Source organism: Ornithorhynchus anatinus, chromosome 3 (genome assembly GCF_004115215.2).
Source record: "Ornithorhynchus anatinus isolate Pmale09 chromosome 3, mOrnAna1.pri.v4, whole genome shotgun sequence".
Classification (NCBI taxonomy): domain Eukaryota; kingdom Metazoa; phylum Chordata; class Mammalia; order Monotremata; family Ornithorhynchidae; genus Ornithorhynchus; species Ornithorhynchus anatinus.
The window spans coordinates 15,414,527-15,440,057 of NC_041730.1; the positions used below are offsets into that span (position 1 = coordinate 15,414,527).

At 51.9% G+C, this 25,531-nt stretch overlaps 1 protein-coding gene across 11 annotated transcripts in view; it reads right to left on the minus strand.

Annotated features, from left to right (window-relative positions):
- MARK2 (microtubule affinity regulating kinase 2) overlaps window positions 1–25,531 on the minus strand; it is a 73,611-nt gene that overhangs the window by 28,781 nt on the left and 19,299 nt on the right. The window contains exon 1 of one of the 11 annotated variants that reach the window (XM_029060419.2): window positions 14,033–14,170. The exons of the other annotated variants lie outside the window; for them this stretch is intronic. The gene's annotated coding sequence lies outside the window, so the exon portion shown is untranslated. Of the gene's footprint in view, window positions 1–14,032; window positions 14,171–25,531 lie in introns of those variants that run through there. 11 annotated transcript variants of the gene reach the window in all.

Below are 25,531 nucleotides of genomic sequence, written 5' to 3' on the forward strand. Positions count from 1 at the left end.
CCCGGTGCCAGGAAGGGCAATTCCAGAGCACTTCACTGCAGCCAGATGGGAGGAAAGGGGAGAGGTGGGGGGGTTGGGGGGGAAGGGGAGAGACAGGAAGGGGAGAAGGAGAGAGACACACTTGCGTCAACTTCCTTCTCTCTCCCTCCACGCTACCACCCCCCAGGAAGTGGGCTGCCCCACCCTTCTGAGGTGTGTTGCTGTGGTAACGGCCGGTGAGAGGGCGAGGGGAGGAGATTCAGCAGGGCGCGTCATCAAGTCCTTATCTCACCTGCAGCAGGTGGGCCCTGCCGCTCCCAGGCAGGACTCTGGATCTGGGACTTGGGATTGGGCACCGGATGAGGTTTCGGCACGGCCCAGCTTCATCCAGAGGATAAGACACCCCACGGGGTAGAGGATAATCAGTTGTATCTTTCGAACACTTACTGTGTGCAGAACACTGTAGCAAGCGCCTAGGAGTGTACAATGCAACAGAGTTGGTAGAGGCATTACTGCCCACAAGGAGCTTACAATCTAGAGGGGACACCTAGACTGAACACCTGGAAGTGGCTTTCTCAACAAAAATGGGAAAACCAGAGGTTATGAGAAATGGCTGAAAGAAATATCTCTATCAACTCAAATGAGGCAGAAATCAGCAATTTTTCTCCTTAAAGCCTTTTTGGGGGTGGAATGTCTGGACGCTGCAGTCTTCCTTGGAAGCAGGCGGGGAAGATTCTAAATGATCCCTTAAAATCCTTTAGAGAAGCACTGTGGCCTTGTGGAAACAGCCCAGGCCTGGGAGTCAGAGGACCTGGGTTCTAATCTCGACTCTGCCATGGACCTGTGTGTAAGCTTGCTATGGGCAGGGAACATGTCCACCAACTCTGTTATACCATACTCTTCCAAGCACTCTCCAAGTATAGTACTCTCGTAGGGTAAGTGCTCAACAAATGATTGACTGATTGATAGACTGACCTTGGGCAAGTCATACTGTTCTTTGCCTCAGTTTCCTCATGTGCAAAATGGGGATTCTGTCCCTCCTACTTAGACTGTGAGCCCCATGTAGGCTCTGGTTATCACGTATCTACCTAGTGCTTAATACGGTGCTCGGCACATAGCAAAGGCTTAATGCCACAATTATTAATTATTACTATTAAAATAATCTAGCTCCACAGCTTCAGGAATCATCAATGAGTTGCATCTTGCAACTTCCCTCTTCTTCCTATCTCTACCGTCCTTTAAGAACTCTTGGGCGACAAAGTAGAAATCCCTTGAGTGGCAGGTAAGACCTGGGTTCTAATCCCAGCTCTGACATGGACTTGTGTGTAGGCTTCTTCTAGGCAGAGTCTACCAACTCTGTTATACTGTACTCTTCCAAGCACTCTCCCAAGTATAGTACTTTGCACACAGTAAGCGCGTAAGATTCCTTTAAGAAGTCTTGAGTGACAGTCTTGAACAGCAAGCAGGAAGGCCCCCCCGCAGGAAGGCCCCCCGACCCCACCCAAAACGATGGTCTTTCTCCTTTCCAGGATGCCACCTCTCTGGGCTCTGGCCACAGCCCGGTCCTAAAGACTTCCAAGAGCCGCTGAGCTGGCCAGGCCGGGCTCAAATGCCCTCGGGCAGATGGGAAAGATGAATACAAGTGAACAGTAGAGCAGCTTTAGTTCCCCATTCCACCCTCCGCTTGTTCAAATTGGAAGGAAAATGCTTGCTTCTCTCTCCCCTGTGTGGAGAGGGAGGAAGAGAAGAGGAAGAGCATCCAGAAAGCTCTCAGAGAGTCCAACGGGGAGGACAGCCAGCGGGGGCGATGCCAGACAGAGGAGGCAGGTTGTTTCAGCCTGGTCACCGGCCCTTAAATGACAAGACCTTCGGGTAAGAAGCGGTTTCCTCCAGAACTCTCTGGCCCCAGAATCTGCCAGAACCACCTGGCAGTTCACCAAGCGAGTGGAACTGAAACGCAGGACTCCATTACTGTGTCCCATCTGCATATTCTATAGCTACCCATAGTAAGCACTTAAATACCATCCTTAACAATAACAATGATGGTACCCATTAAGCATTTACCTTGGGCCAAACGGAGTTCTAAGTGCTGGGGCAAACACAAGAGAATGAGGTCAGACCCAGTTCCCGTCCCACACGGGGTGCAGTCTAAGTCAGGCGGGAGATCAGGTGTTGAATCCACATTTTACAGATAAGGACACTGAGGCACAGAGCAGTGGCTTTCCCAAGGTCACATAGAGCAGGTCCTCTGACTCCCTGGCCTGTGCTCTTTCCCTCAAGCTATGCTGCTCTCCTAAATACTACTATTACTATGATGATGATGATGATGACAATGCTCCATCTCTCCGATGCCCAGGCTCAAGGCCAGTACCTTGGCGGGGCTATTTCCAAAGCCCCACTTTTGTGCAAAAGAGCAGAGGGGGCTCTTCATTCTGTGAGCACGGCCCGACGGGAGGGTTTGCGGGATGTCTCGTCAGGGCCACTGCCATCTCCAGGGCTCCCCAAAAGAATAAAAATTATATGGCTGAGGGAACTTCTTTATCCTCCATGGAGCTTGGGCTCTTCCCTCACACCTTGTCTCCCTGAGCAGTGGTGCTGCTCAGGCAACAGTCATCTCTGCTAGGATTCAAAAAGGCTGAAGAGCATTCTGGGAAGAGCGTAACAGAGCAGAAAAAAGGGGAGCCAGCCAGCTTGGAGCTGAGACCGTGGAGCGCAACCGGAAGGATCTGTCCTCCCACTTCCTTTTTGTTCTCCCCCATTTCGACCCAGGACTGGAACCAAAGCTCTTCTTTTCCCACTTCCCCCAGGGGCAAGGAGGTAGGCACATTTCCAGCCCGCTCTGAGAGGTGGCCCCATCGCCCACCCTGTGGCAGCACAGGTGAACGGGTCCGGCGGCAAGAGCCGCACAGGAATGAAGACTTGACGGGAGCAGCCTGAGTCAGTCTGACAAGGGGCGAGAAGAGGTGACCCAGAATGACAGAGAACAGAACAAAAAGCCATCCCCAGCTCTCCCTCGGTGCCCGAAAGCCATAATGTACTTAGTGTCATGTTAATCTCTCCCTTGGAGCCCAGGGGACACTCAGAGGACAGCCCAGACAGATGTGCCCAGCGGGAGACATTTGGGTTCACTCTCACATCCATCCACCAGGGCTTTCAACTACTCTTGGCTCTTAGGGCTCCAGAGAGGGCCACACAGAGGAGGAAGGAGCCCGGGAGTGACACTTCGCCTGACTCGAAGCAACCTCGTTCAATCAATCACCGGCATTTATTAAGCATTTAGTGTGTGCAGAGCACCGTGCATAGTGCTTCATTCCTTGGGGATCCCAGTTTCTTTGGGCCTCCCCGAGGCTGGCCATCCACTACCGAAACCCAAAGATGTGTGGGTTAATAATAATAATGATGATGATGGTATTTGTTAAGCACATACTATGTGCCAGGCACTGTACTAAGCGCTGGGGTGGATACAAGCAAATCAGGTTGGACACAGTCCCTGTCCGATGTGGGGCTCCCAGTCTCAATCCCCATTTTACAGATGAGGTGACTGAGGCACAGAAAGGTGACTTGTCCAAGGTCACCCAGCGGACAAGCGGTGGAGGCAGGACGAGAATGCATGAACGTCTGACTCCCAGGCCCGGGCTCTATCCACCGCTGCTTTTCACACTTCAGGACCAGAGCTGCCTCGTTCTGATTTTTCTGTAACAACAAACACCAAAACCTTTTCCACTGAACCCATTCCCTGCAAGAGCAGGTGTGTGACAGTGTTCAACCCATGGGTTCTGGGGCCAGTTTAGGTCAGCTACGAGCTGGCTCACTTGGATTTGGGCAGAGTTGCAATGGCCATCTCCCCACCCTGGTCCCTCCTGATCTAGGTGGTGGCAGAGTGGGGGAAAACAATAACAACTGTGGTATTTGTTAGATGCTTACTGTGTGTCAAGCGCTGCATTAAGTGCTGGGATAGAGAGAGATAATCAGGTACCTCGTGGGGCTCACAGTCTACGAAGGAGGGAGGACAGGTATGGGACCCCTGTTTTGCAGATGAGGGAACTGAGGCACAGAGAACTGGGGGGTGGGGGAGAACTGACGAAAAGGTGGATGAATAGAGAAATGCTTCTCCTCCAAAATGAAAGGAGACATTCAAATGCCAATTTCCCTGGAGTGCTGCTGTTCTCCAGCCTGCTAAGGCAGCCTGGCCAACTTAGATCTGCTCCACTCCGGGAAGCAGACACTCTTTTAGGGACAAGCTTGCCGGTGTCACAAAGCCCTTAGCCCTCACGTGAGTCGGCGGTGTCCGGGGGGAGTTGGACCCCGAGGTTCGGCAGATGGACCAAATCTGAGCTGGGCTGAGCCCCCAAAACCCCACCCGGGGGAGGCGGGGAGGGCACACTTGCTCCCAAGAGGAGCCGGTTTACGGAGATCCTGCTGGACCAAGTCCTGCCCCTCGACCCCACCCTGCTTAACCCAATTTCTTCTCTCTCGTCCCTGGAAAGGTCAAAAGAGCTGCTGGCTCCCTGGTGCCACATGGTGTGGGAGGGAAGCGCGTGTGCTCGCACGTGTGCGTGAGCACACGCACACACACAGTCTTGTGTTAGCTTCCCCGCCCCGCACCAGCCGGTTGCTGTATCCATGGCAACGAACAAGTTCCTCCGTGCCACGGCTCTGCCACCATGCCGGCAGTTTGGGCTGTGAGGCAGAAGAGGCGGTAGAAGGGGACATCACCCAGGTTAACTTTGCAAAGAGGCCTCTGGAAGGAGAGAAAGTCCAGAGCTCGTCCTTCCCTCCCTTCCCACCCTGGACAGCTATTGGCTCTTGGAGCAGAGACTTTCGGGACCCTGAAACTCAGTTTCCAGAAACCCCAGAATTGAGGTGATCCTGGGAGCCAAACCCTTTCCCCTTTTGTTGCCCCCCATCCCCTAAAGAACACAACTCCAATTTCCCCTCTTCCTTCCTGTGGTGGGGAGGTTATCAAATTAGTAGACATCCCCCCACCACCCCATAATCCCATTAAACAACAACAACAAAAAAACCCAAAGGAAAAAAACACATGCCCATTTCTATAACACAACATATCCACCTGACTGAAGTGTTCAGTTCCACTGGTTTTAGCAAGAAGCTGAGAGACCATCACCCTCAGAAAGACAGCTGGAGTGCCACTCAATGATAATGCATGTTCTGGGCATTTGTTCATTTGTCCCGTGACGACCACTGGCTGCTGCCGCAAACCTGGAGTGATATCTTGTACTGGAACTATTGACTACCTAGTACCAGGCTTAGGATAGAGTGTGGATGGCAGTGTGCAAACCCTCCCTACTACTGGAAAAAACAACTCAACTGCAAATTCTGGACAGGAAGGATACTCTCTTCCTCTCTAGACTGTAAGCTCCTTGTGGGCAGAGAACATGCCTACCAACTCTGTTGCACTATGCTCTCCAGGGCGCTTAGTACAGGGCTCTGCAGAGAGTAAGCACTCGATAAATACGATTAACTGACTGATTCCCCTTCCCCAAAGCTGAAATTTAAATCCTAGGAAAGCAGCAGCCTCTGGAAGCCCAAGAGCCAGACACACCACTGGCAACATGGAGGGAATCTAAGCAGCCTCCCGGAGGGATGCAGAACGCGCCCCCATTGGCTATCGGGGCAGAAAACAAGGCCTCGACTTTTGACAGGGAAAATGCGAAAGAGATGGCTTCTAAATGATACCCGTCGACAGCATCATCTTCACACCCTACTCATCCGGTTCAACAACAGCCTGGCAAAAACTGTTGAGGTAAATAGTCGATTCGGACATAGGGACTGCCCCACAAGGGGCTCACGGGATCTTTATCGTTTTCATAAGCTAGCTGGGGAGAGAGTTGGGTAAAGGGAAGACCAGGGCCAGAGAGGAAGCGGCCCTGGCCCCGGGGTTACTGAGCAAGACCTGGCGAAGTCGGGACTAGATGCGGCAGGCTTCGGCTCTTCCTGTACGGACCCCTCCTCTCACCCTCCATCCCTAGTTACGCCGCCCCGGGAGCCAGGAAAACTCGAGAGCTGTCACAACGCAGCTCTAGATGATGCCCTTACAGTCACCTGAGGAAACGGGAGCACCCTCAGTTGGGCCATGGGGGAGAAAGTAATAGCCTCTGCCCACGCACCCTCACGTAAGCTCCTTGAGGGCAGGGATTGTGCCTAACCTGTTGTGGCAATACAAAGGGCAGACCAGCTGCAAAACAGAAACTTCCAGCACCTGCTGAAGTCTCCAGAGGAGGCTCTTCCAGTCTCTGGGCACCATGAACTACAGCAGCTTCCGCCTCGGCCAGGTCAGGCCAAGGAATGATAAGAGCCTTTTCCCCCGAGACAAGGGGCCCGGCGGTCTCTTCCAGCCCTGGTTCCAGCCCTGCCCAGGCTTGCTGGGTGTGTAGCTGTGTTCGTCACTCTGTTGGAGTTTCCCCTTTCATACAGTGGGGTCATATTTCACCCTGGGGATTATTTTTCAGGATGATGGATAAATATTTGGGGGTTACAACTTCTTCGAGGAGGCCCAGCGTATTTTCTGAGCTCTGTTCTCCTCTGCTCTTTCTTCGTCCTCCGATTTGGGAAGGTGGGAGTGGCAGGCCTTGCTGTGTGGCACCGGCCGACTACAGCAGAAAGCTGTGGTGGATTGCCAAAGAACCCCGGGAAGATCTGTGGGACAATCAGCGAGAGGAGCAGACTTCTGACACCACCCCCACCCAGTCACTTCGTTAAAACTTCATTTACAAGGCCAAGTCTCCCCGCTCCTTTTCACCTCTCCCTTCTAGAACTATAAGCTCCTTGAGGGCAGGGAACGTGTCTTCAAACTCCGTCGCGGTGTCCTCTCCAAGGGCTGCTCGATAAATACTGTGGATCGATTGATCTCTTAACTCTTCCCTTCGGTTTAGTCACCTGGTCTGAGCTCCCTTTCATCTCCCTCAGCTAAGGCCTTCTAGCCAACCGCATCCCACAGGTAGCCCCAGTTCAGAACTGGGCAGAGCCTGGGACGAGTTAGAGAGGTCTTGTTCTCACCTGCTCCGGCTGGGCTGACAGCTGGCAAAATGGGTGAACTACTTATCTAGAAACTCCGGTTCTCAATTCACACACGAATAAGCACAATGACGAAAGGGTGGACTCTAAACCAAAATTTTGAAATAGGTGGGAAAGTGACAACTGCATCCTGTGTTTTCAGCACACCTCTGGGGTGCGCGGAGCCCTTCCCACAGCTCACCTCATTTCCCTTGACAGGACTCCAGCTCTCCCACCTGAAGGTGGGGAGAGCACTGTTTGCCTTTTTGAGAGGAGGGAAACTGAGGCATAAAGAAGATAATCATGTATCCCCATCTTCCAGGTGGCCTAACCCCAGATAGAGCAGGGACATCTCTTTTCCTTGCCGGGTGCTCACGTCATCGAATTCTACTACATCAGAACCAGCCTACCAACCTCAAAGCCCAGGCCGTGGGATCCCGGTCGCTGGCGGGGAGATCCGAACAGCAGAACCAGGAGGGGCTCTAAGAGGGTCTGGGGCAGGCTCATGGGGGTTAGCGGGATACCCGTTTCTGAGTCAGGTTGGAACCATTGGGAATGGGAGGGAGGGGAAGTGAGGCTGGAGGGGGAGAGGAATCAAGGGTGGAGTACTGTCGCCCTTCAATGACCATGCGTTTTAGGGATGCCCGAGTCAATCAATCAATGGGATTTACTGAGCAATTACTGTGTGCAAAGCACTGTCCTGAGCCTTTGAGAGACAGTATAACAGAGATGGCAGACTTACAGTAGATATTTTCTACTGTAGATAGATATTTTACTGAAGATAAAATAGAGATTTTCTTGACAAAGGGCCTAAGGAAGTTGGGGGGAGGTATCGGAGATAGATCCACGCCATGTGTCTGAGGAAATGGCTCACCGGATGGCACCTTGGGGTTTGGGCACCGTAACACGGATTGGCGAGGGTAGCATCTCCCCTGACCCCAATTCCTCTGCCAACCACCTTGCTACCGTGGGAGACTTCTCTTCCCCAGCATCTGCAATTAGTACAACTGCAAGGTCCCTCAAGATACCATTTCCCCTTCTGCCTCTTTAGCTTCTTTCCTCCACTGTTGTCTTAACAGGGACAGATTGAATACCACTGAGAAACAGCAGCTTCTCTCATCCTTAACCATTTGGAGAAGTGATGGGTGATTTCCCCCCAAAAAGGGGATATTATCAATGTTCCTTAAATTGCTAGCTTCATTTTAGTATTTCCTTGTCAGGTCAACATTCTGACCGGTCGACCTTGTCAATGAAATGGTCCCTCAACCACCCCCGCCAAAAATCAGCCCTAAGCCACACCTGCCTCCCATCCTGCTGCAGAACTCAGCCCTCCCCGCCTCCCACTCCGCGGCCGGCCCCCTCCACCCCCTCCCCCAGAGCCGACTTTCCTTCCAGAGAGGCAGAGGAACTAAAAACGGCAGCTGGGGAGCCCGGTTGACTCACCCAAGCAGAATCATCTCCTCCCTGAATCTCCAGTCTCCTCCTGGGGGTTTTGCCAACACCCAGGAAAAAAAAAAGAAACACGGGGTCTTGGAAAACCTCTCTCAGCATTTATGCAACAGCCTCTCACCTGGGTTTAACTCTTTGTTCATCTCTCAACCCCTACCCCTGATTATAAGCAGACCCCGGATTAAACTGCTCCAGCAGAACTGACACACCGGGGTCAGAAGGGGCAGAGGAGACCGGACTGTGGGTTACAATGATAACTGGATCTTGATAGTGGCTTTATTATGCACCTGCTGGATGACCCTGGCTGAGTCACTGCACCTTTCCAGGCTTCAGTTCCTCAGGTGGGAAAATGGGAAGAGCGACCCATATCTTCTTCGCGGGGTTGGCCAGTGGGCGGGGGTGTATGTGTGTGTGTGCATTTTGGTCTCTTCAGGGGGAGGGGCAGGCTAAACCCAAGATTGGGGTGTTATTGCTGGCCGCTCAGGACAAGACCCAGTCGGCCCAGGACCAAACAGGAGTGAGCCTTCTTGGCTTGGGCTTTAGGTAGGCGAGGCCGGAGTCAGGGTGTGAGACGGTAATGCCGTCAGCAACTGTCTAAGCCACCAGATCCACCACCCACCACCCCTGCCGCCGACACAACCCATCCTTGACTCTGCACACCCAGGCTTCACTGCAGCCTCACCACTTGCTGCTTAAGTGACCATTAACAATCCAAATGGCTGCTCTTTGAATAAAGCAAAACCCCACCAGCCTCCGGCCTACAGGGGAAAGTTTTTTCTCCCTTATATAACAGGCCATTAAAAACCTGTGCAGCTCAGGGCACCCAAATAGTAGTGGTGGTGGTATTTAGTGTTAGTTGCATTTATTGATCGCTTACTATGTGGAGAACATTGTACTAACTGGGAGAGTACAATATAACAGTAAATAGACACATTCCCTGCCTACCTCCAGTTTACAGTCTAGAAGGGGAGACAGGCATCATTGCAAATAAATTACAGACACAATTGGTATTATATTACTGGTATTTATGCAGTTAACTCAGTGCTTAGAAAGTACAAAACAAGTGCCCCCCGACCTGTTCTGCCTTGCAACAGGTCCACTTGCACCTACAATTCCAAGTTCAGGCAGCCACGCAAATCTGCCCATCAATACAACTGATGCTAACAGCAATGATGCTGCAAATTTGTGAGGGAGGAGAGGTGGGGGGTGAAAGTTCCCCACAATGTGATTACTAGTCCTGAACTCTCTCCTCTCTTCAAAGACCTACTGAGAGCTCACCTCCTCCAAGAGGCCTTCCCAAACTGAGCCCTCCTTTCCCTTTGCTCCCCCCCCCTTCCCCTTAGCACTGTGTTCACTTGTATATATTATTTATTACCCAATTTATTTTGTTAATGAGGTGTACATCCCCTTGATTCTATTTATCTTGACGATGTCTTGTTTTCGTTTTGTTCTGTTTTGCTTTGCTGTCTGTCTCTCCCGTTTAGACTGTGAGCCCATCACTGGGCAGGGACTGTCTATCTGTTGCCGAACTGTACATTCCAAGTGCTTAGTACAGTGCTCAATAAATACTACTGAATGAATGACATTAGGATCCTGGGCCTGGCTCTATTAAACGATCACAAATTAGGGACGGAGCTCTACGCAAGCACATATGTATACATACACATGCGCACACACACCACAACTCCCAGCTAGGGGTTGCTTGTACCTCAGAAAGAGGAACAGGAAAAGTGAGGGGACTGGGGGGAGCCAGGAATGGGGGGTAGGTGCAGGCCAACCACGGTCGGACATTGAGATATTCCAGAGGTCCTACGTTCTGCCTTTATGAATGAGAGCAGTGGTGCTGGATTCTAACTCTAGGCCATCCCCTAAGAGGGCCGGGGTGTCTAGGGTGTCATGGAAGTAGCATGGCCTAGTGGATAGAGAATGCATGAACCTGGGAGTCAGAAGTGACCGGCTTTGTCACTTGTCTGCTGTGAGATTTTGGGCAAGTTACTTAATTTCTCTGTGTCTCAGTTACCTCATCTGTAAAATGAGGATTAGGAATGTGAGCTCCGTGTGGGCTTCACTCCACTGTGAAGTTGAACTGTGTCCAACCTGATTAGCTTGTATCTATTCCAGTGCTTAGAACAGTGCTTGACACATAGGAAGCGTTTAACAAGTACCTTCATCATCTAGCCTCTTGGCCCGGGCAGGAAGAAGCCGAGGCCAGCTTTGGAGTCACTTCCACTTACCTAGCACTTTCCCTCTTCCAAGTGCTTTCTAAAGTGAATTCAACTTCCTCCTGCCTCTGGAAAAGAGGGCCCAATTGGTCCTATTTTCTAAGACGGAGGCAAGGGAAAGCTCAGAGCAGGGGGAAACTGACCAAAACAATCTGAGAAGTGGACTGAGGGTATTCATTCATTCAATTGTATTTATTGAGTGCTTATTGAGTGCAAAGCTCTGAATACTATACTAAGTGGTTGAGGAGGCAGGGTGCGGTAGTGGAGAGATGAAAAACCCCCGCTGAGAGGTTCGGTAAGGGGAAGGCAGATGGCAGGCACCGTCCCATGTCCAAATGCACAGGCTGAGGATGACGGACTGTTGGTTGGTCTGGAGCCGGCAAGGACCCAGGCCTGCGGGTCTCCACCTCGAAATTCGCTCCGGGAGTGAAGGGAAGCACGGCAGCCCTTGGCAAATCAAATCCCACCCAGGCCACTCCCAGCAAGAGGCAGGAAGTCTGGGCTGCTTGAGCAGAGAAGCACAAGGTGAAGTGTGATCTCCACCTACCTAATCCTGTCAAGATGGCACAACCTCCCCCTTTCCACACCCCCCCCCCCCCATTTCTCTTAAAGAGTCAGTCAGACAACCAGAAGCTAAGAATTCCCTTTTAAGTGGTCATTTCCCACACTGACTGCTGGCAAGCAGCTCTCAAAACCACTCTACCATGCTCTAGACCAGAAAACTAGCCAGGGAGGGCACGGATTCCAAACAAAGTCTGGGATTTCCAGAGGATGAGCTGCACAGCTTTGAGCTGTGACCAATGCTTCTTACACGCTCCTTCAGCTCTTGGGATCTATGTTTCCCAAGAGGGAAATGGAGGATTTCGAGCCCACCAGGAAAGGGACCAGAACCCCTCTTCACCTATAATCAATTAATCACCAGTGGTCTTTATCAAGTGTTCACTGTGTAGACAGCCCTGTACTAAAAGCTTGGGCGAGGACAATAATGACAGAGCCAGTAAACTTGGTGCCTGTCCTCAAGGAGCTCACTCCAACTGCTAGGACAGTGCTCTTTTCCAGATCCTTCCCTGGACAAGCAGAGGAGCCCCACTAAGAAATTGCACAATTTATAGCCTGGCTTTCGGAACTGTCCTTGCTGACAGGACACTCACACGCTTGAGTTCTGAGGGTCACTTAGGTACACGACGTGACATGGAGCAGAATCCCACTTAGTGTGGCCAAAGTCTCTCGTTTGCTTTTAGCTGAAGCTGGGCTCTGAGGAGCATACAGCTGGAGGGGATAAAGGTTGATTTAAAAAAAAAACCCACAAAGAATCACTCCCCATTCTGGTTTTGGAATCTCATCCAGCACTGCAGCCTCCCCTTACCACCTGTCTTCCATTGACCAAGAGTAGTTGTCTTGTTTTTGTCCGTCTATCTCCCCCGATTAGACTGTAAGCCCGTCAATGGGCAGGGTTTGTCTTTATCTGTTACTGAATTGTACATTCCAAGTTCTTAGTACAGTGCTCTGCACATAGTAAGTGCTCAATAAATACTGCTGAATGAATGGTCAGTCAACTGTACTTACTGAGCTCTTACTGGATACACAGCATTGTACTGAGTACTTGGGAGAGTACGATGTAACAATGTAACAGACATATTCCCTGCCCACAATGAGTTTACATTCTAGAGGGAGGCTGGGGGCTTAGGTTTTGTATTTCATGGACTGACCACCTGAGATGCCCTAAGCCCTTACGGAGAGGGCAGTAAAGGCAAGGAGAATTGAGAGGCACCTACAGAACCGAGGGGGATAATAGGAACCGAGAATTAGGACCCGGAGAGTGAAACAAAGAACCAAACTGCCTCCATTCCACCAAGAAAAGGCACGTTTTCCCCTTCCCTTGCAGGAGGCCTTAATCACATCTCCCTATTTACTCTCCCCACAAGGAGCAAGAGTCCCCTCCAAGACTCCCTTTTCCCTTCTGAGTTTCCGGTAGGGGTCCTGCCACTCCTCCGGGAGACAACTCTGCCGGGTCACGTGACTGCAGTATCTCCAGCTCCAGTGCCAGCCACCCCACGGAGAGATAACCACGCTCACGTGAGCTGGGCAGGCCCGTTCTGCTCCACTTGTTTACAGGCAAAAGGATTAAAACAACCCACCAGGGGAGGGAATGGGGCACAGCCATGTACACCCCAAACCTGGGAGGGGTGGGGGGAGGAGAGGTGGAGGGGTGCCCTCTGGGAACACAGCATGGTGGCCTCCTGCCAAGAAGTCTTTACCCAAATATAAAACAGAAACCTCTCACTGGACGCCAAACCAGCAAACTGGGCCAGATGCCGCTTACGATCGAGTGACCTTGAGACATGGTTAAGTTTTTCCGCTGTTCTTTTTGGGCATGGCGGGGGGAGGGAGGGGGGAAGAGTTCCTCAAGACCCACAAGAATGAATTTCACACAGTCTTGGTGGGCAAAGTCTCCTGGTCTCGATGGAAGAGGAAGTGATTGGACGGAAGGCTCGGGAAGAAGGCTGGGGGAGTGGAGGTGGCAGACGTTGTGAGAACCTCCTCGCCCCCTCGATCATTTTCAGGAACCCGGTCCCCTCTACGGAGCCTTTTTGTGAGTCTCCCCACGCATTCAAAGAGTCCCCCAACCTCCAGATGCTGCTACTTGGTGGGAGCAGAGCGGAGAGAATAGCGGATTACTCTTCAAGGGTCAGGCCTGGGGCAACACCCCTCCTGTCCCCCATCAGACGGATAGCGTGGGTTCTCTCTTGGGGGACCTGGCAAGAGTGAGGTGCGCCAGGTGGCAACTGAGCCGAGGGCTCCGGGGAATCAGGGGCTGTCGACCCCGCCATTGGGGCGGGTGGTGAAATTGGACCTCTTTCGCCTCCTCTCGGGACTCTTTGTCCCAAACCCTAAATAACCAACCCTCCCAGTTTTGCAAATATTGGCCTCAGGGTCCCGTGCCTCGGCAATGGACAGCCCTGAGGGACTGAAAGGACGCTACCTCATCAGGGCCCCCACCCCAGACTATCCTGGTTCTGCTGGCAGCCTCTCTCAATCTCCCCCGCTGCCCCCCCGGAAACTCACACTCTTGGGAAGACCATGCCCGACTCACACCCGTCTCGATCTCCCGATTCCTCTGACGGAAGGAGGAGGTTACAGCTCCCCTGACTCTCCATCCCGGCACCTTCCCAGGTGGGGGAAGTCACGCCTACACCGAGTAAAACTGAAGGCAGCTGGTTGGGAAAGGCACCCAAACCAGAAAAATGACGAACGGGCCAAAGGAGGGAGGGAGGGTGCCTCCTGCCCCACCGCCCCTCCAACCCCCAGCCCCAGTGCCCTCCCTGAGCCGAGCTGGGAGAAACCAAGAAGGGTTCGGACGTACACACCTGGCTGGTCCATCATCTCTCTGGAACACCACCTGCCACGACTAACGCCGGGACGGCTTCACAACTGCCCCGGTCAGCCCAGCTGCCGAGTCACACGCTGACACGGCCATTAATCTTCCTGCGGATCGCTGCCGTCACGGGGCGCGCTAAGGCGGGCTCCCTCCCGTGCCCCGGGAGCCAGTCCCTCCGGTTTGCTCGGCCCAGGGCGGGGGGGGGGGGGGGGGGGAGGAGGGGGAGAGAGGAAGGAGGAGGAGAAAGTGTGCTGCCCTGTTCCTAAGCCCCTTCCTCCACCAGCCCTGAGCGGAGCTTTTAGGTTCACACTGCATAGACCTTCTTCCGGCCAACGAGTCTCGCCGGGGGAGAGAGTTGGGACTTTGTGTGTCCGAATCAAACCCGCTGTGAAGAGTGGGGGAGGGGAGGGTGTGAGACCAACCCAGGCCAGGCAGGGGTGGGCTGGCTGCCTGCCAGGGATTTTTGAACCCAAGCTCAAATAGGGAGGAGGTGGGGGGAGGTTTACAGTCTAAGGGAGAAGGCAGAGAGAGGAGAGAGTCCGTTTACCACGGCTGGCGTGGGAACGCAGCTTTCTCTCAGAATGAGAGAGAGAGAGAGAGAGAAAGAGAAAGAGAGAGGGAGAACGCAGCTTTCTCTAAGAGTGAAGGAGAGAGAGACAGCAAGCACAGGCTCCAACCAACCGTTTCATGGCAACAGCCCTGCCTTCAGCAGTCAAGGGTGAAATTGCCCCTAAGATAGACAGAATTTTTCCCAGGGAGAGGGACATTTTAAGACGCAGATGTCACTGCTGACTATGCTGAAGCAACTCCTGCTCTGGAAAGGTGAAAAATCTCTCCATTCTGATGAAGACAACCTCAAAAATTGCCTTTCACAGCCCTCGTCTTGCCTCTTCGTGCCCTATGTCGGGGCCAAGCTCGGATGTGAGAGCTCTCTCCTCTGTAGCCATGGGAGCGGCGGGTTATGCTTCCATCCCTGGTCTAGTGCCCCGTCGGCTACTAGAGCCCTGGAGCGGAAGCAGGGAAGCGGGAGAAATCAGGTAGCCGGCGTTTGGCAATACAGCTGGTGAACAGGGACCGAGACCAGACCAACAAACGTTTATGTTACGTTGGCGACTCCTCCCAAAGGTCAGGGGCGCCTGCCTTCTCTCCCCACCCTTTTCTAGCCGCCCAGCCCCCCAGGATTAGATGAATGCCTGCAGCCAGTGCAGAGAGGTGTTGTAAGGCTTAGCAGGAGCAGCAGGGAATTGAGCGTCAGGAGCTTCCTCTTCCCGGCTGCCCCACAGAACCGGCCGGACCAGCACTGGCAGCGGCCACCTGGGCTGCAGTCTCCGTGGGAAAAGGGAGAGCGGCTCAGTCCGAGTAAGGCCAGCCGCTTCCCTGAGGGCCCAGGCTTCCCTCAGGGTCAATGCTGGGCTTCTGAACCAGACAGAAGCAGGTAAATTGCCCCCTGCTCCGCACCCCTTCTCTCCGAGGCAACGCTGTGAGCAGAGTTGAATCCATTATTGCCATTTACTGCATGCCTCGGATTGATTTTATTTTCGTTACCTGGTCCCGGGGTTTAGTACGGACTCTGCCCATAGCAGATGCATAGCACGCTGCTAGAGAAGCAGCGTGGCGCAGTGGAAAGAGCACGGGCTTTGGAGTCAGGGCTCATGAGTTCGAATCCCAGCTCTGCCACTTGTCGGCTGTGTGACTGTGGGCAAGTCACTTAACTTCTCCGTGCCTCAGTTCCCTCATCTGTAAAATGGGGATTAAGACTGTGAGCCCCACGTGGGACAACCTGATTCCCCTATGTCTACCCCAGCGCTTAGAACAGTGCTCGGCACATAGTAAGCGCTTAACAAATACCAACATTATTATTATTATTAGCAGATCCTCAGTACCGATGAATGCACAGACACTCATCCAACCTAAAGACTAAGTGCTTGGGGTTGTATTCTAGCTCTTGAGTTCACCCCCAAGTGCTTAATGCAGCACTCTGCGCACGGTTGGTGCTCAATACACACAGTGACCAAACGTGAACATCACAGTTGAAGCGAAGGAACCTGTTCACTTGCTGATAGTCAAGCCTCCCCCTGCCAACCTCTTCTAGGCCCACACCTGGTACCCCTCTCAATGCCACGAATTCCCAAATTGAGAGAGAGAAGCTTTTTTTACTGGATTTCAACAAAGGCCTGGCGATCTTCGGGGGAGATTCCAGGAAGGAACGCCAGGCCCTGCTTCCATAGGCTTCTCTTCTGATAAAAAGCCAAACTTGCCAATTTCGTTTCTCTGCCCAGATCGAGGGGCAGTTGGGCAGATGAGAAGGAATCAAATGACTTTTTCATCCGAGATGGGTCAGAGAACTCTCCCATCATTCCACCTCCTGTGGATGGCTCAGGCAGGAGATGGAGAGGTCTCAGAACGGACACTCCGACTGTGAGCACAGATTGCACCTGTGCCCTGTCGTCCCGATCTACCCGGAGATCCGTCGTGCTCTTCTTGAGTCTAAGAGAGGCAACACCTCAGTTTTGGAGCAGGGTTCTTCCGGGAGGCCCTCGCCAGCTCCCTGAATCCTCATTCCCTCTTGTTGTACTGGATCGGAGGCACTTGAGCCTGAAGGACTAGGTTGGGAGAAGAGTGACACGCTTTAAATAAATGCCCTCGGGCACTAGGGCTTTATTTCCCCTCCCGGGAGAGCTGCCCAGGCACTATGCCACTGGCCAGATTTCAGAGCCCACATGGAGAAATCTGAGCCCAAGCTGAGGGTGAGTGTCCTATCTTGTGTCCTCCTCCAGGTTTCTCTCTTCCTCTTCCGGTCCCAACCTGAGGTTGGGACCTCAGGGCTCAGCAAGTCAGCAGCCTCCCAGGATGGGATGCTGGCAGGCCCCAAAATAAAGGCACCGGGTAGCAGTGTGGTTTAGAAGAGAGTCCTGGCTCTAGACCCAGTTCCGCCCCGGATTCAAATGCGGGCTGGGTGAATCCCTTCCTCTCCCTCTGCTCCACTTACCCACTAACAGAGGGTAGTGTTCATTCACTCTCACAGCTTTGACTACCATCTCTACACAGATGACATGCAGATCTACATCTCTGCCCCTGTCCTCTCCCCCTCCCTTCAGGCTTGCATCTCCTCCTGCCTCCGGGATGTCTCCACCTGGATGTCGGCCCGTCACCTAAAACTCAACATGAGCAAGACTGAGCTCATCTTCCCTCCCGAGCCCGGTCCTCTCCCAGACTTCCCTATCACCGTGGATGGCGTGACCATCCTTCCTGTCTCTCGGGCCCGCAATCTCGGTGTCATCTTTGACTCGTCTCTCTCGTTCACCCCACACATCCTATCCGTTACCGAGACCTGCCGGTTTCACCTTTACAATATCGCCGAGATCTGCCCTTTCCTCTCCACCCAGGTGGCTACCTTACTGCTACGGGCTCTCGTTATATCCCGGCTAGACTACTGTGTCGGCCTTCTCTCTGATCTCCCTTCCTCCTCTCTCGCCCCGCTCCGGTCTATTCTTCACTCCGCTGCCCGGCTCATCTTCCTGCAGAAACACTCTGGGCATGTCACTCCCCTTCTTAAACACCTCCAGTGGTTGCCTATCGACCTCCGCTCCAAACAAAAACTCCTCACTCTAGGCTTCGAGGCTCTCCGTCACCTTGCCCCTTCCTACCTCTCCTCCCTTCTCTCTTTCTACCGCCCACCCCGCACGCTCCGCTCCTCTGCAGCCCACCTCCTCACCGTCTCTCGGTCTCGCCTATCCCGCCGTCGTCCCCCGGGCCACGTCCTCCCGCGGTCCCGGAAAGCCCTCCCTCCTCACCTGCGCCAGGCTAATTCTCTTCCCCTCTTCAAAACCCTACTTAAAACTCACCTCCTCCAAGAGGCCTTCCCAGACTGAGCTCCCCTTCTCCCTCTGCTCCCTCTACCGCCCCCCTTTCACCTCTCCGCAGCTTAACCCTCTTTTCCCCTCATCTCCCTCTGCTCCTCCCCCTCTCCCTTCCCATCCCTTCAGCACTATACTCGTCTGCTCGACTGCATATATTTACATTACCCTATTTATTTTGTTAATGAGATGTACATCGCCTTGATTCTATTTAGTCGCCATTGTTTTTACGAGATGTTCTTCCCCTCGACTCTATTTATTGCCATCGTTCTCGTCTGTCCGCCTTCCCTGATTAGACCGTAAGCCCGTCAAACGGCAGGACTGACTCTATCTGTTGCCGACTTGTTCATTCCAAGCGCTTAGTACAGTGCTCTGCACATAGTAAGCGCTCAATAAATACTATTGAATGAATGAATAATAGAGGGGAGATAGTTCCCTTATCGCTCCCACCTCCCAGGACTCCACGGCCTGGGCTCCTGTGGACCCGAAGGAAGCCCACAGACACAAAGCAGCGCGGCCTAGTGGAAAGAGCACGGGCCTGGGTCTCAGGTTCTAATCTCGACTCCAACATTGGTCTGCGTGATCTTGGGAAAGTCGCTTAACTTTTCTGTGCTTCAGCCACCTCATCTGTAAAACGGGAATCATGGCTGTGAGTCCCTTATGGGACATGGACTGTGTCCAACCTGATTAGCTTGTATCTCAGTGCTTAGTACAGTGCATAAAGCATAGTAAGCGCTTTACAAATACCACTGGGAAAAAGCTATATAAAAAAGAAGTGTGGCTTAGTGGAAAGTGCTGGGGCTTGGGAGTCAGAGGTTGTGGGCTCTAATCCCAGCTCCGACACTTATCAGATGTGTGACTTTGGGCAAGTCACTTAACTTCTCTGTGCCTCAATCACCTCACCTGTAAAATGGGGTTAAAACTGTGAGCCCCACGAGGGACAACCTGATTACCTTGTATCTACCCCAGTGCTTAGAGGAGTACTTGGCACATAGTAAGCGCTTAACGAGTAATTATTATTATTATTATTATTATTAATGAAAGAACAACCCCTGTTACTTTTGCCAGGGCTGGTTTGAGCCTGGGCCACACCCAGCACCTGCCCTGGCACCTAAGTGCCACCCTCTCCCTGCTCTTCCTCTCCTCCCCAACCTCCTCCCTCCCCGCCCCTCTTCAGTTCCCACCCCAGCCTCTACCCAGGTGACTCCGGGGAAAGGAACTGCCTTCGACAGTGTAATCTAGGGGAGAAACTGACTCAACACAACCGGACGAGCAGCAGTTTCACTCTCCCTGCCCAGAACGGGGAGGGAAGGGGGGAGAAACAGACCAGTTTAACAGGTCCGAGTTCCGCCATCTTTTGCAGCTGGAACAATGGCACCTGGTGGCTCAGAAAACTGAAGGTCTGCAAGTTGGGTGGGGCCTGCCCGGAAGCCTCAGACGACTGCAAAGAGAAAGATCTCTACTGTGGCCTCCGGACCGGGCTGAGTTAGGGGAAGGAAAGTGATTCCTTCCAGGGGCTAAGAGAACAGCAGAGACCCTGATTACAATCGGCGAACGAGTCTCCTCCAGCTGACTCCGAAGAGCCACCCGGTCCCCAGGGAGTGGGTAATACTTATACTTGCCCTCCTTGGGCCTGAAGAATTCCAGCCCAGGAGCACTGCTGAAACCGCTCACCCCGGCCCACTTGGTTTCGGCTACTTTGAGTCATGTTGGCAAATTCTGGGCTACTGCTTCCTGGGATCGGGAATCACATAGGCCTGGCTGTGAAGCCGTAGATAAATCCCACACCAATCCGTGTACTGGGTGCTGGGCACCCTACTGTATTACCACTGGTACATGCTACTGATCACTTTGCAGAGGCCAAGCCCACTTAATCTAGCCTGCTTTTCTCTAGACAGTACACTCGTTGTGGGCAGGGAACATGCCTACCAACTTGGTTATATTATACTCTCCCAAGTGCTTAATACAGTGCTCTGCACACAGTAAACACTCACTAAATACCACTGATCGATTGTTTTTTCCCAGGGGTAGGCCCGGACAACCGGAGACAGCAAACTGACTGTTTCTTAGCAATCATCTATTTTTGCATCAATTTGTTTCCCTCTTCTATCGCCCAGCAAATAATGGTGCCAAACTTTCCTTCCAGCCCCCAGAATAGCAGGCCTCCAGGGATACGGGAGGAACCTCTCTCCCGTACTCTCAAGCATCGCTCAGGCTTGAGTTGTGACTTTAGCTGCCCAAGTTTCTGGCTCAGCTCTGCAACACCAAGGATCTGGGCTGTGGCCAATCCCTAGGGAGGGTTTTTCTTCCCTAATCCCCTTTGTCCTTTCTTAAGCACAGAATAATTGGAATAGAAGGAACTGAGAGAAGTGGCCTAGTCAGTCCACCCCCCCAGGGAACTACACCTAAACGATCCCCAACAGATGGTATCTGCATTCTAACTTTAAAAAGAGACCTCCAGGGGACAAGAACTCCTCGACTCCATAATTGGTAGTGGTCTGGTAAGTACAGCCAAGGGAGGAAAGGCCACAAGCCAGCAAGCCAGCTCTGTCGGAGACTTCCTGAGTCACGACCGTGGGCGGGTCTCGGTAAAATGACATTACCAGCACCAGCCACCTATCGACCAGAGGTGCCATGGGAGGGGGGTTCAATAATTCTGGGCGCCAGCCCACTGCTAACGATCAGAAATGAGGACACTTGATCCCAATGGGAAGAGTTTGGGCATAATAATGACAATAATAACAATATTTACTGAGCGCTTATTATGTGCCATGCACTGTTTGGGGGCAGATACAAGGTAAGCGGGTTTACCACGTAAGAGTCAGTCTTAATCCCCCTTTTACAGATGAGGTAACTGAGGCACAGAGAAGTTAAGTGACTTGCCCAAGGTCACAGCAGACAAGTGCACAGCCGGGATTAGGGTCAGGGGGTCCTAATCTCAGCTCTGCTGCTTGCCTGCTGCATGACCCTGGCTAAGTCGCTGTGCCTCTCTATGCTCCAATTTCTTCATCAGTAAAATGGGGGTTCAGTACCTTCTCTCCCTCCTCTTAGATTGTGTTTAATCTTATTGCTTTCCCTGTCTAGACTGTACAACTCACTGAGGACAGGGAATGTGTCTGTTTATTGTTATATTGTACTCTCCCAGGTGCTTAATACAGTGCTCTGCACACAGTAAGTACTCAATAAATATGACTGATTGACTGAATTAGCTTACCCTAGTGCTCAGTACAGTGCCTGGGTGACAGTGAGTGCTTACCAAATTCCACAATTATTATTAACTTATTATCTATGTGCCAGGCACTGTACTAAGCGCTGGGGCACATACGAGCAATTCAGGTTGGACACAGTCCCTGTCCTACGTGGGGCTCAGAGTCTCGATCCTCATTTTACAGTCGAGGTAACTGAGGCCCAGAGAAATGAAGCGACTTGCCCCAGGTCACATAGCAGACAAGTGACAGAGCTGGGATTCAAACCCATGACCTTTTGACCCCAGGCCCATGTTCTATCCACAATAGCTTCCGGAGGGATCCAACTTTTGGCAACACCAGCTCTGTCTCCAACGAAAAGTTTGGCCTCCTGGCTGAGGAAATAAATCAGGGGTCTGTAAAACAATTGGCGAGAGGAGCACAGGCCCCAAAGGGAAAGTGGTGACCAATGGATGTAATAAAAACTGGGTAGTCCAGAAACACCAACTCTTGCTAGGCCCAGGACCAGCGCTGCTCATCCCACCTTTATTTCCACTCTGGGGGGAGGAGGCTGAAATGATTTACATCTGTGATCCTTCTCCCTGGCCTCAGGCTCTTTAGCCACCTAATTTCTCTTTTCCTTCAATCTTTCTCTCATAATAATAATAATGATAATAATAATGGTATTTGTTAAGCGCTTCCTATGTGCCAAGCTCTTTTCTAAGCACTGGGGTAGATACAAGGTCATCAGGTTGTCCCAAGTGGGGCTCACAGTCTTCATCCCCATTTTATAGATGAAGGAACTGAGGCACAGAGAAGTTAAGTGGCTTGCCCAAACTCACACAGCAGACAGGTGGCAGAGCCGGGATTAGAACCCATGTCCTCAGACACCCAAGCCCATGCTCCTTCCACTAAGCCACATGGCTTCTCATCATTCACCCCCTCACTACTCCATAGGAGTTTAACAGGTTTTCTGAACAAACCATTCAGGAAGATGGAAAGGAAAAAAAACAACAACAAAAAACCAACAAACAAACATTTTCCCCTGAAAGTGCAAGAGAAGGTTAAGTGGCAGAACAAATTCCCCAGCGGAATTAAGTGAGGATGCTCCTTTCTGGGGCCTGTGGGATTTTTCAAAATTCAATTATTAGCAATTTCTGCTGTTCACGGCCTGGGGTTAAGACACAGAGGGCTCGAGGGAGGCATTCCAACTGACCCACACCACTCGGCTGGGTGACACCAACAATACCGACCTCGTGGGGGATTTTACGGAGCACCTGCTCAAACCCCAGCCTCTAGCATGAGGCTGTGGCTTTTTTTAAAATGAGATTTGTTATATGTTTACTATGTCCCGGGCACTGCACTAAGCACTGGGCTAGATACATGATAATCAGGTTGGACACGGTCTGCGTCTCACTTAATTAGAACCCAGGTCCTTGTAAGATCTCGGCAAAGGTGGATCCTCCCTCTGTGGCAAAATGGGGATCTGGATGCAGAGCCGGTGGCCCCTAGCTCCGAGGGATAAGGGCTGATCTGGGCCTGGAAGCCACACCTGGAAGGTCTCCCACACAACTCCCCTCGGAGTCCTGCTCTGGGGGGTGGGGGAGAAGGGAGAAAGGGAAGAGGAGGAGAGGGGGGAGAGAAAGCACGGAAGGAGGGGAAGGGGAGAAAGCTGATTTGTTTTAGAAGACCATTCTTACTAACCCAGAAACTCTTCCCCTTGCTTCAGGATGAAAACAGACCAACCACAACCAAACATTTCTGGACAGGTCGTCTGACCAGGAGAACTTTTTAATCATTCAAGTAGATTATGGGGGAAAATGGGGATTAAAGTCCCTAATTTATTACTTCAAAAAAAACACCCCAAAACCCCACTACCACGCCCCATATAAAGCACTAATGAAGGCCAAACATCCAGCGCTTGCCATTTTGTCATTAAGGGATTGGCTTGAACAGGCTGGATTTGGCTGGCGGCCACGCCGACTGTTTCACGAGCAGGTTTTGGTGGTTTCAAAGCAGGCAGAGTGTTTGGTTTTCAGCTCTGTCATACATATATTTCAGAGATGGGGCAGGGGGTGGGGAATAAAGCCCCAACTAAATAAAGGCATTTGGACACTGGGGAAATGCTCCTGCAGGCAGAGAGGAAAGTGCATATTACTCACCGCGGGGAACAAACAACCAGAGGATCGACTTACGGCCAGTGCATTTGGTGGCCACAAAGTTAGAAGGTAATAATTATGGTACTTGTTAAGCCCTTGCTACGTGCCAAGCACTGTTCTAAGTGCTGGAGTGCATACAGGTTAATCAAGTTGGACACAGTCCCAGCCCCACATGGAGCTCACACTCAATCTCCATTTTACGGATGAGGAAGCTGAGGCCCAGGGAAGGTAAGTGACTTGCCTGAGCTCATACAGCAGACAAGTGGCGGAACCTGGATTAGAACCCCATGGCCTTCTGACTCTCAGGCCCGTGCTCTATCCACTACGTTGTAAGATTGAAGACACAACAGCTTGATGGGGTGGGGGGTGTTCAGGGGGTGGAGGGAGGGTGTTTGGGGGGGAGACACCCCCACCCTCTGCTTTACTCTTTCCTCCCCAAATAAACTGCCCCAAGAAGAAGCACGGCCTAGTGGATAGGGCATGGGCCTGAGAGTCGGAAGGACCTAGGTTCTAATCCCAGCTCCACCACATGTCTGCAGTGTGACTTTGAGCATGTCACTTTAACTTCTCTGGGCCTCAGTCACCTCATCTGTAAAATGAGGATGACTATGAACCCTATGTGGGACAGGGACTGTGCCTAACCTGATAAACTCGTACCTCCTCCCAACGCTTAGAATAGTACTTGGCACACAGAAAGCGCAAGTAACATAATACCTAAGTGCTTAACAAGTAACATAAGTAAGCACTTAACAAACACCATATTATTATTATTATTATTATTATTATTATTATTAATACTAAAACTGTCTCTTACTTTAACCTACGAGCTTTAAAAAATAAAAAAGTCAGCTCCAAAGCAATGCCAGGGACGGTCACCTCATCGATTGGCAGTCACACCTCTCTGGCAGCCGCTGGCAGCGCGTGACAGGAATTGAGGTAAGCTTTTCCTCTCGGGGAATTCACAGGGGAGGCATGGGGAAGGGCAAGGCAGGGCAGGGCTGGACCCCCTTGGACCCAACCCACCCGTTAAGGCGGTCACTGACATCAGTGAGAACAGCTCCAAACCCAGTGGCCAGCTTTCCCCAAAGCCCAACAATACCGGCCTTCAAACAACTGGTGCTTCTCCCCCTCTGGACTGTAAACTCATCGTGGGCAGGGAACCTGTTTACCAACTGTTACACTGTACTCTTCCAAATGCTTAGTATGGTGCTCGGCACACAGTAAATGCTCAATAAGCGACTGATTCTACTGCTGCCTCTAAAGAAGGCAGGGTTAAAAAAATAAAACCAAACAAAAAAAAATGCCCTCTTGAGCCCCCTGAGGGACAGGGACCATGTCTAATTCAAATCTTAGTACTTCCGCAGTGCTCAGTACAGTGCTCTTCACACAGTAAGCACTATTATGTTTAATCATTATTACAAAGAATCCCAACAACTCCCCTCCATAAAGAGCAAAATCAATACCTTGCCCTACTCAAATCATCCTCAGCACTTATGTACGCATCCATATATACTTATATTAATTTCTGTCTCCCCCTCTAGACTGTAAGCTCATTGTGGACAGGGAATGTGCCTGCTATATTATTGTGCTGTCCTCTCCCAAGCACTAAGTAAGATGCCTCGCAAACAGTAAGCGCTCAGTAAATACAACTGATTGATCATTTCACTCAACTCCATTTCTCCACATGAAAGACGAGCAATAAATGGATACTGTACCTGCCTCAGGCCTCTCCCTACTCCGCCGTGGCCCGGATGGTCTTTCTAAACCACAACTCGGCACACACCCCCATTCCCCATTCATCTCTGCCTCCAACCGACTCCTTTCTGTTGACTTGAAGTCAGTCCACCAGTTCTCTCCCTCGGATCAATCGTCCACTCTTCCCCCGCCACTACTCCCCAGCTTACCCTTTCCAGATGTCCCTGGCTCACCTAACTGCCTCGTTCTCAATTCCTTTGCCTTGATCTGTTGGTTCCCACCTAACTCAGACTCTAAGTTCCACGAGGGACCGGGACTGTGTCCAACCTAATTATGTCGTATGTACTCCAGCGCGTAGCACGGTGTTTGGTGCACAGTAGGCGCTTAACAGATACCTTGCAACTCCCTTCCATCTCAAATCTGCCAGATGGCAGGTCTCCCCCATCTCTAAAGTCCTTCAGAAAACCCTCCTCCTTCTCTAGAAGGTTATCCTTGATGGATTTGTCTTCTCCCAACCTTCACTGCGGCCCTTTGCACTACAGTAGCACGTCTGTCGTCCCAACCTCTTTTGTCCTGATCAATTTTGCACTTT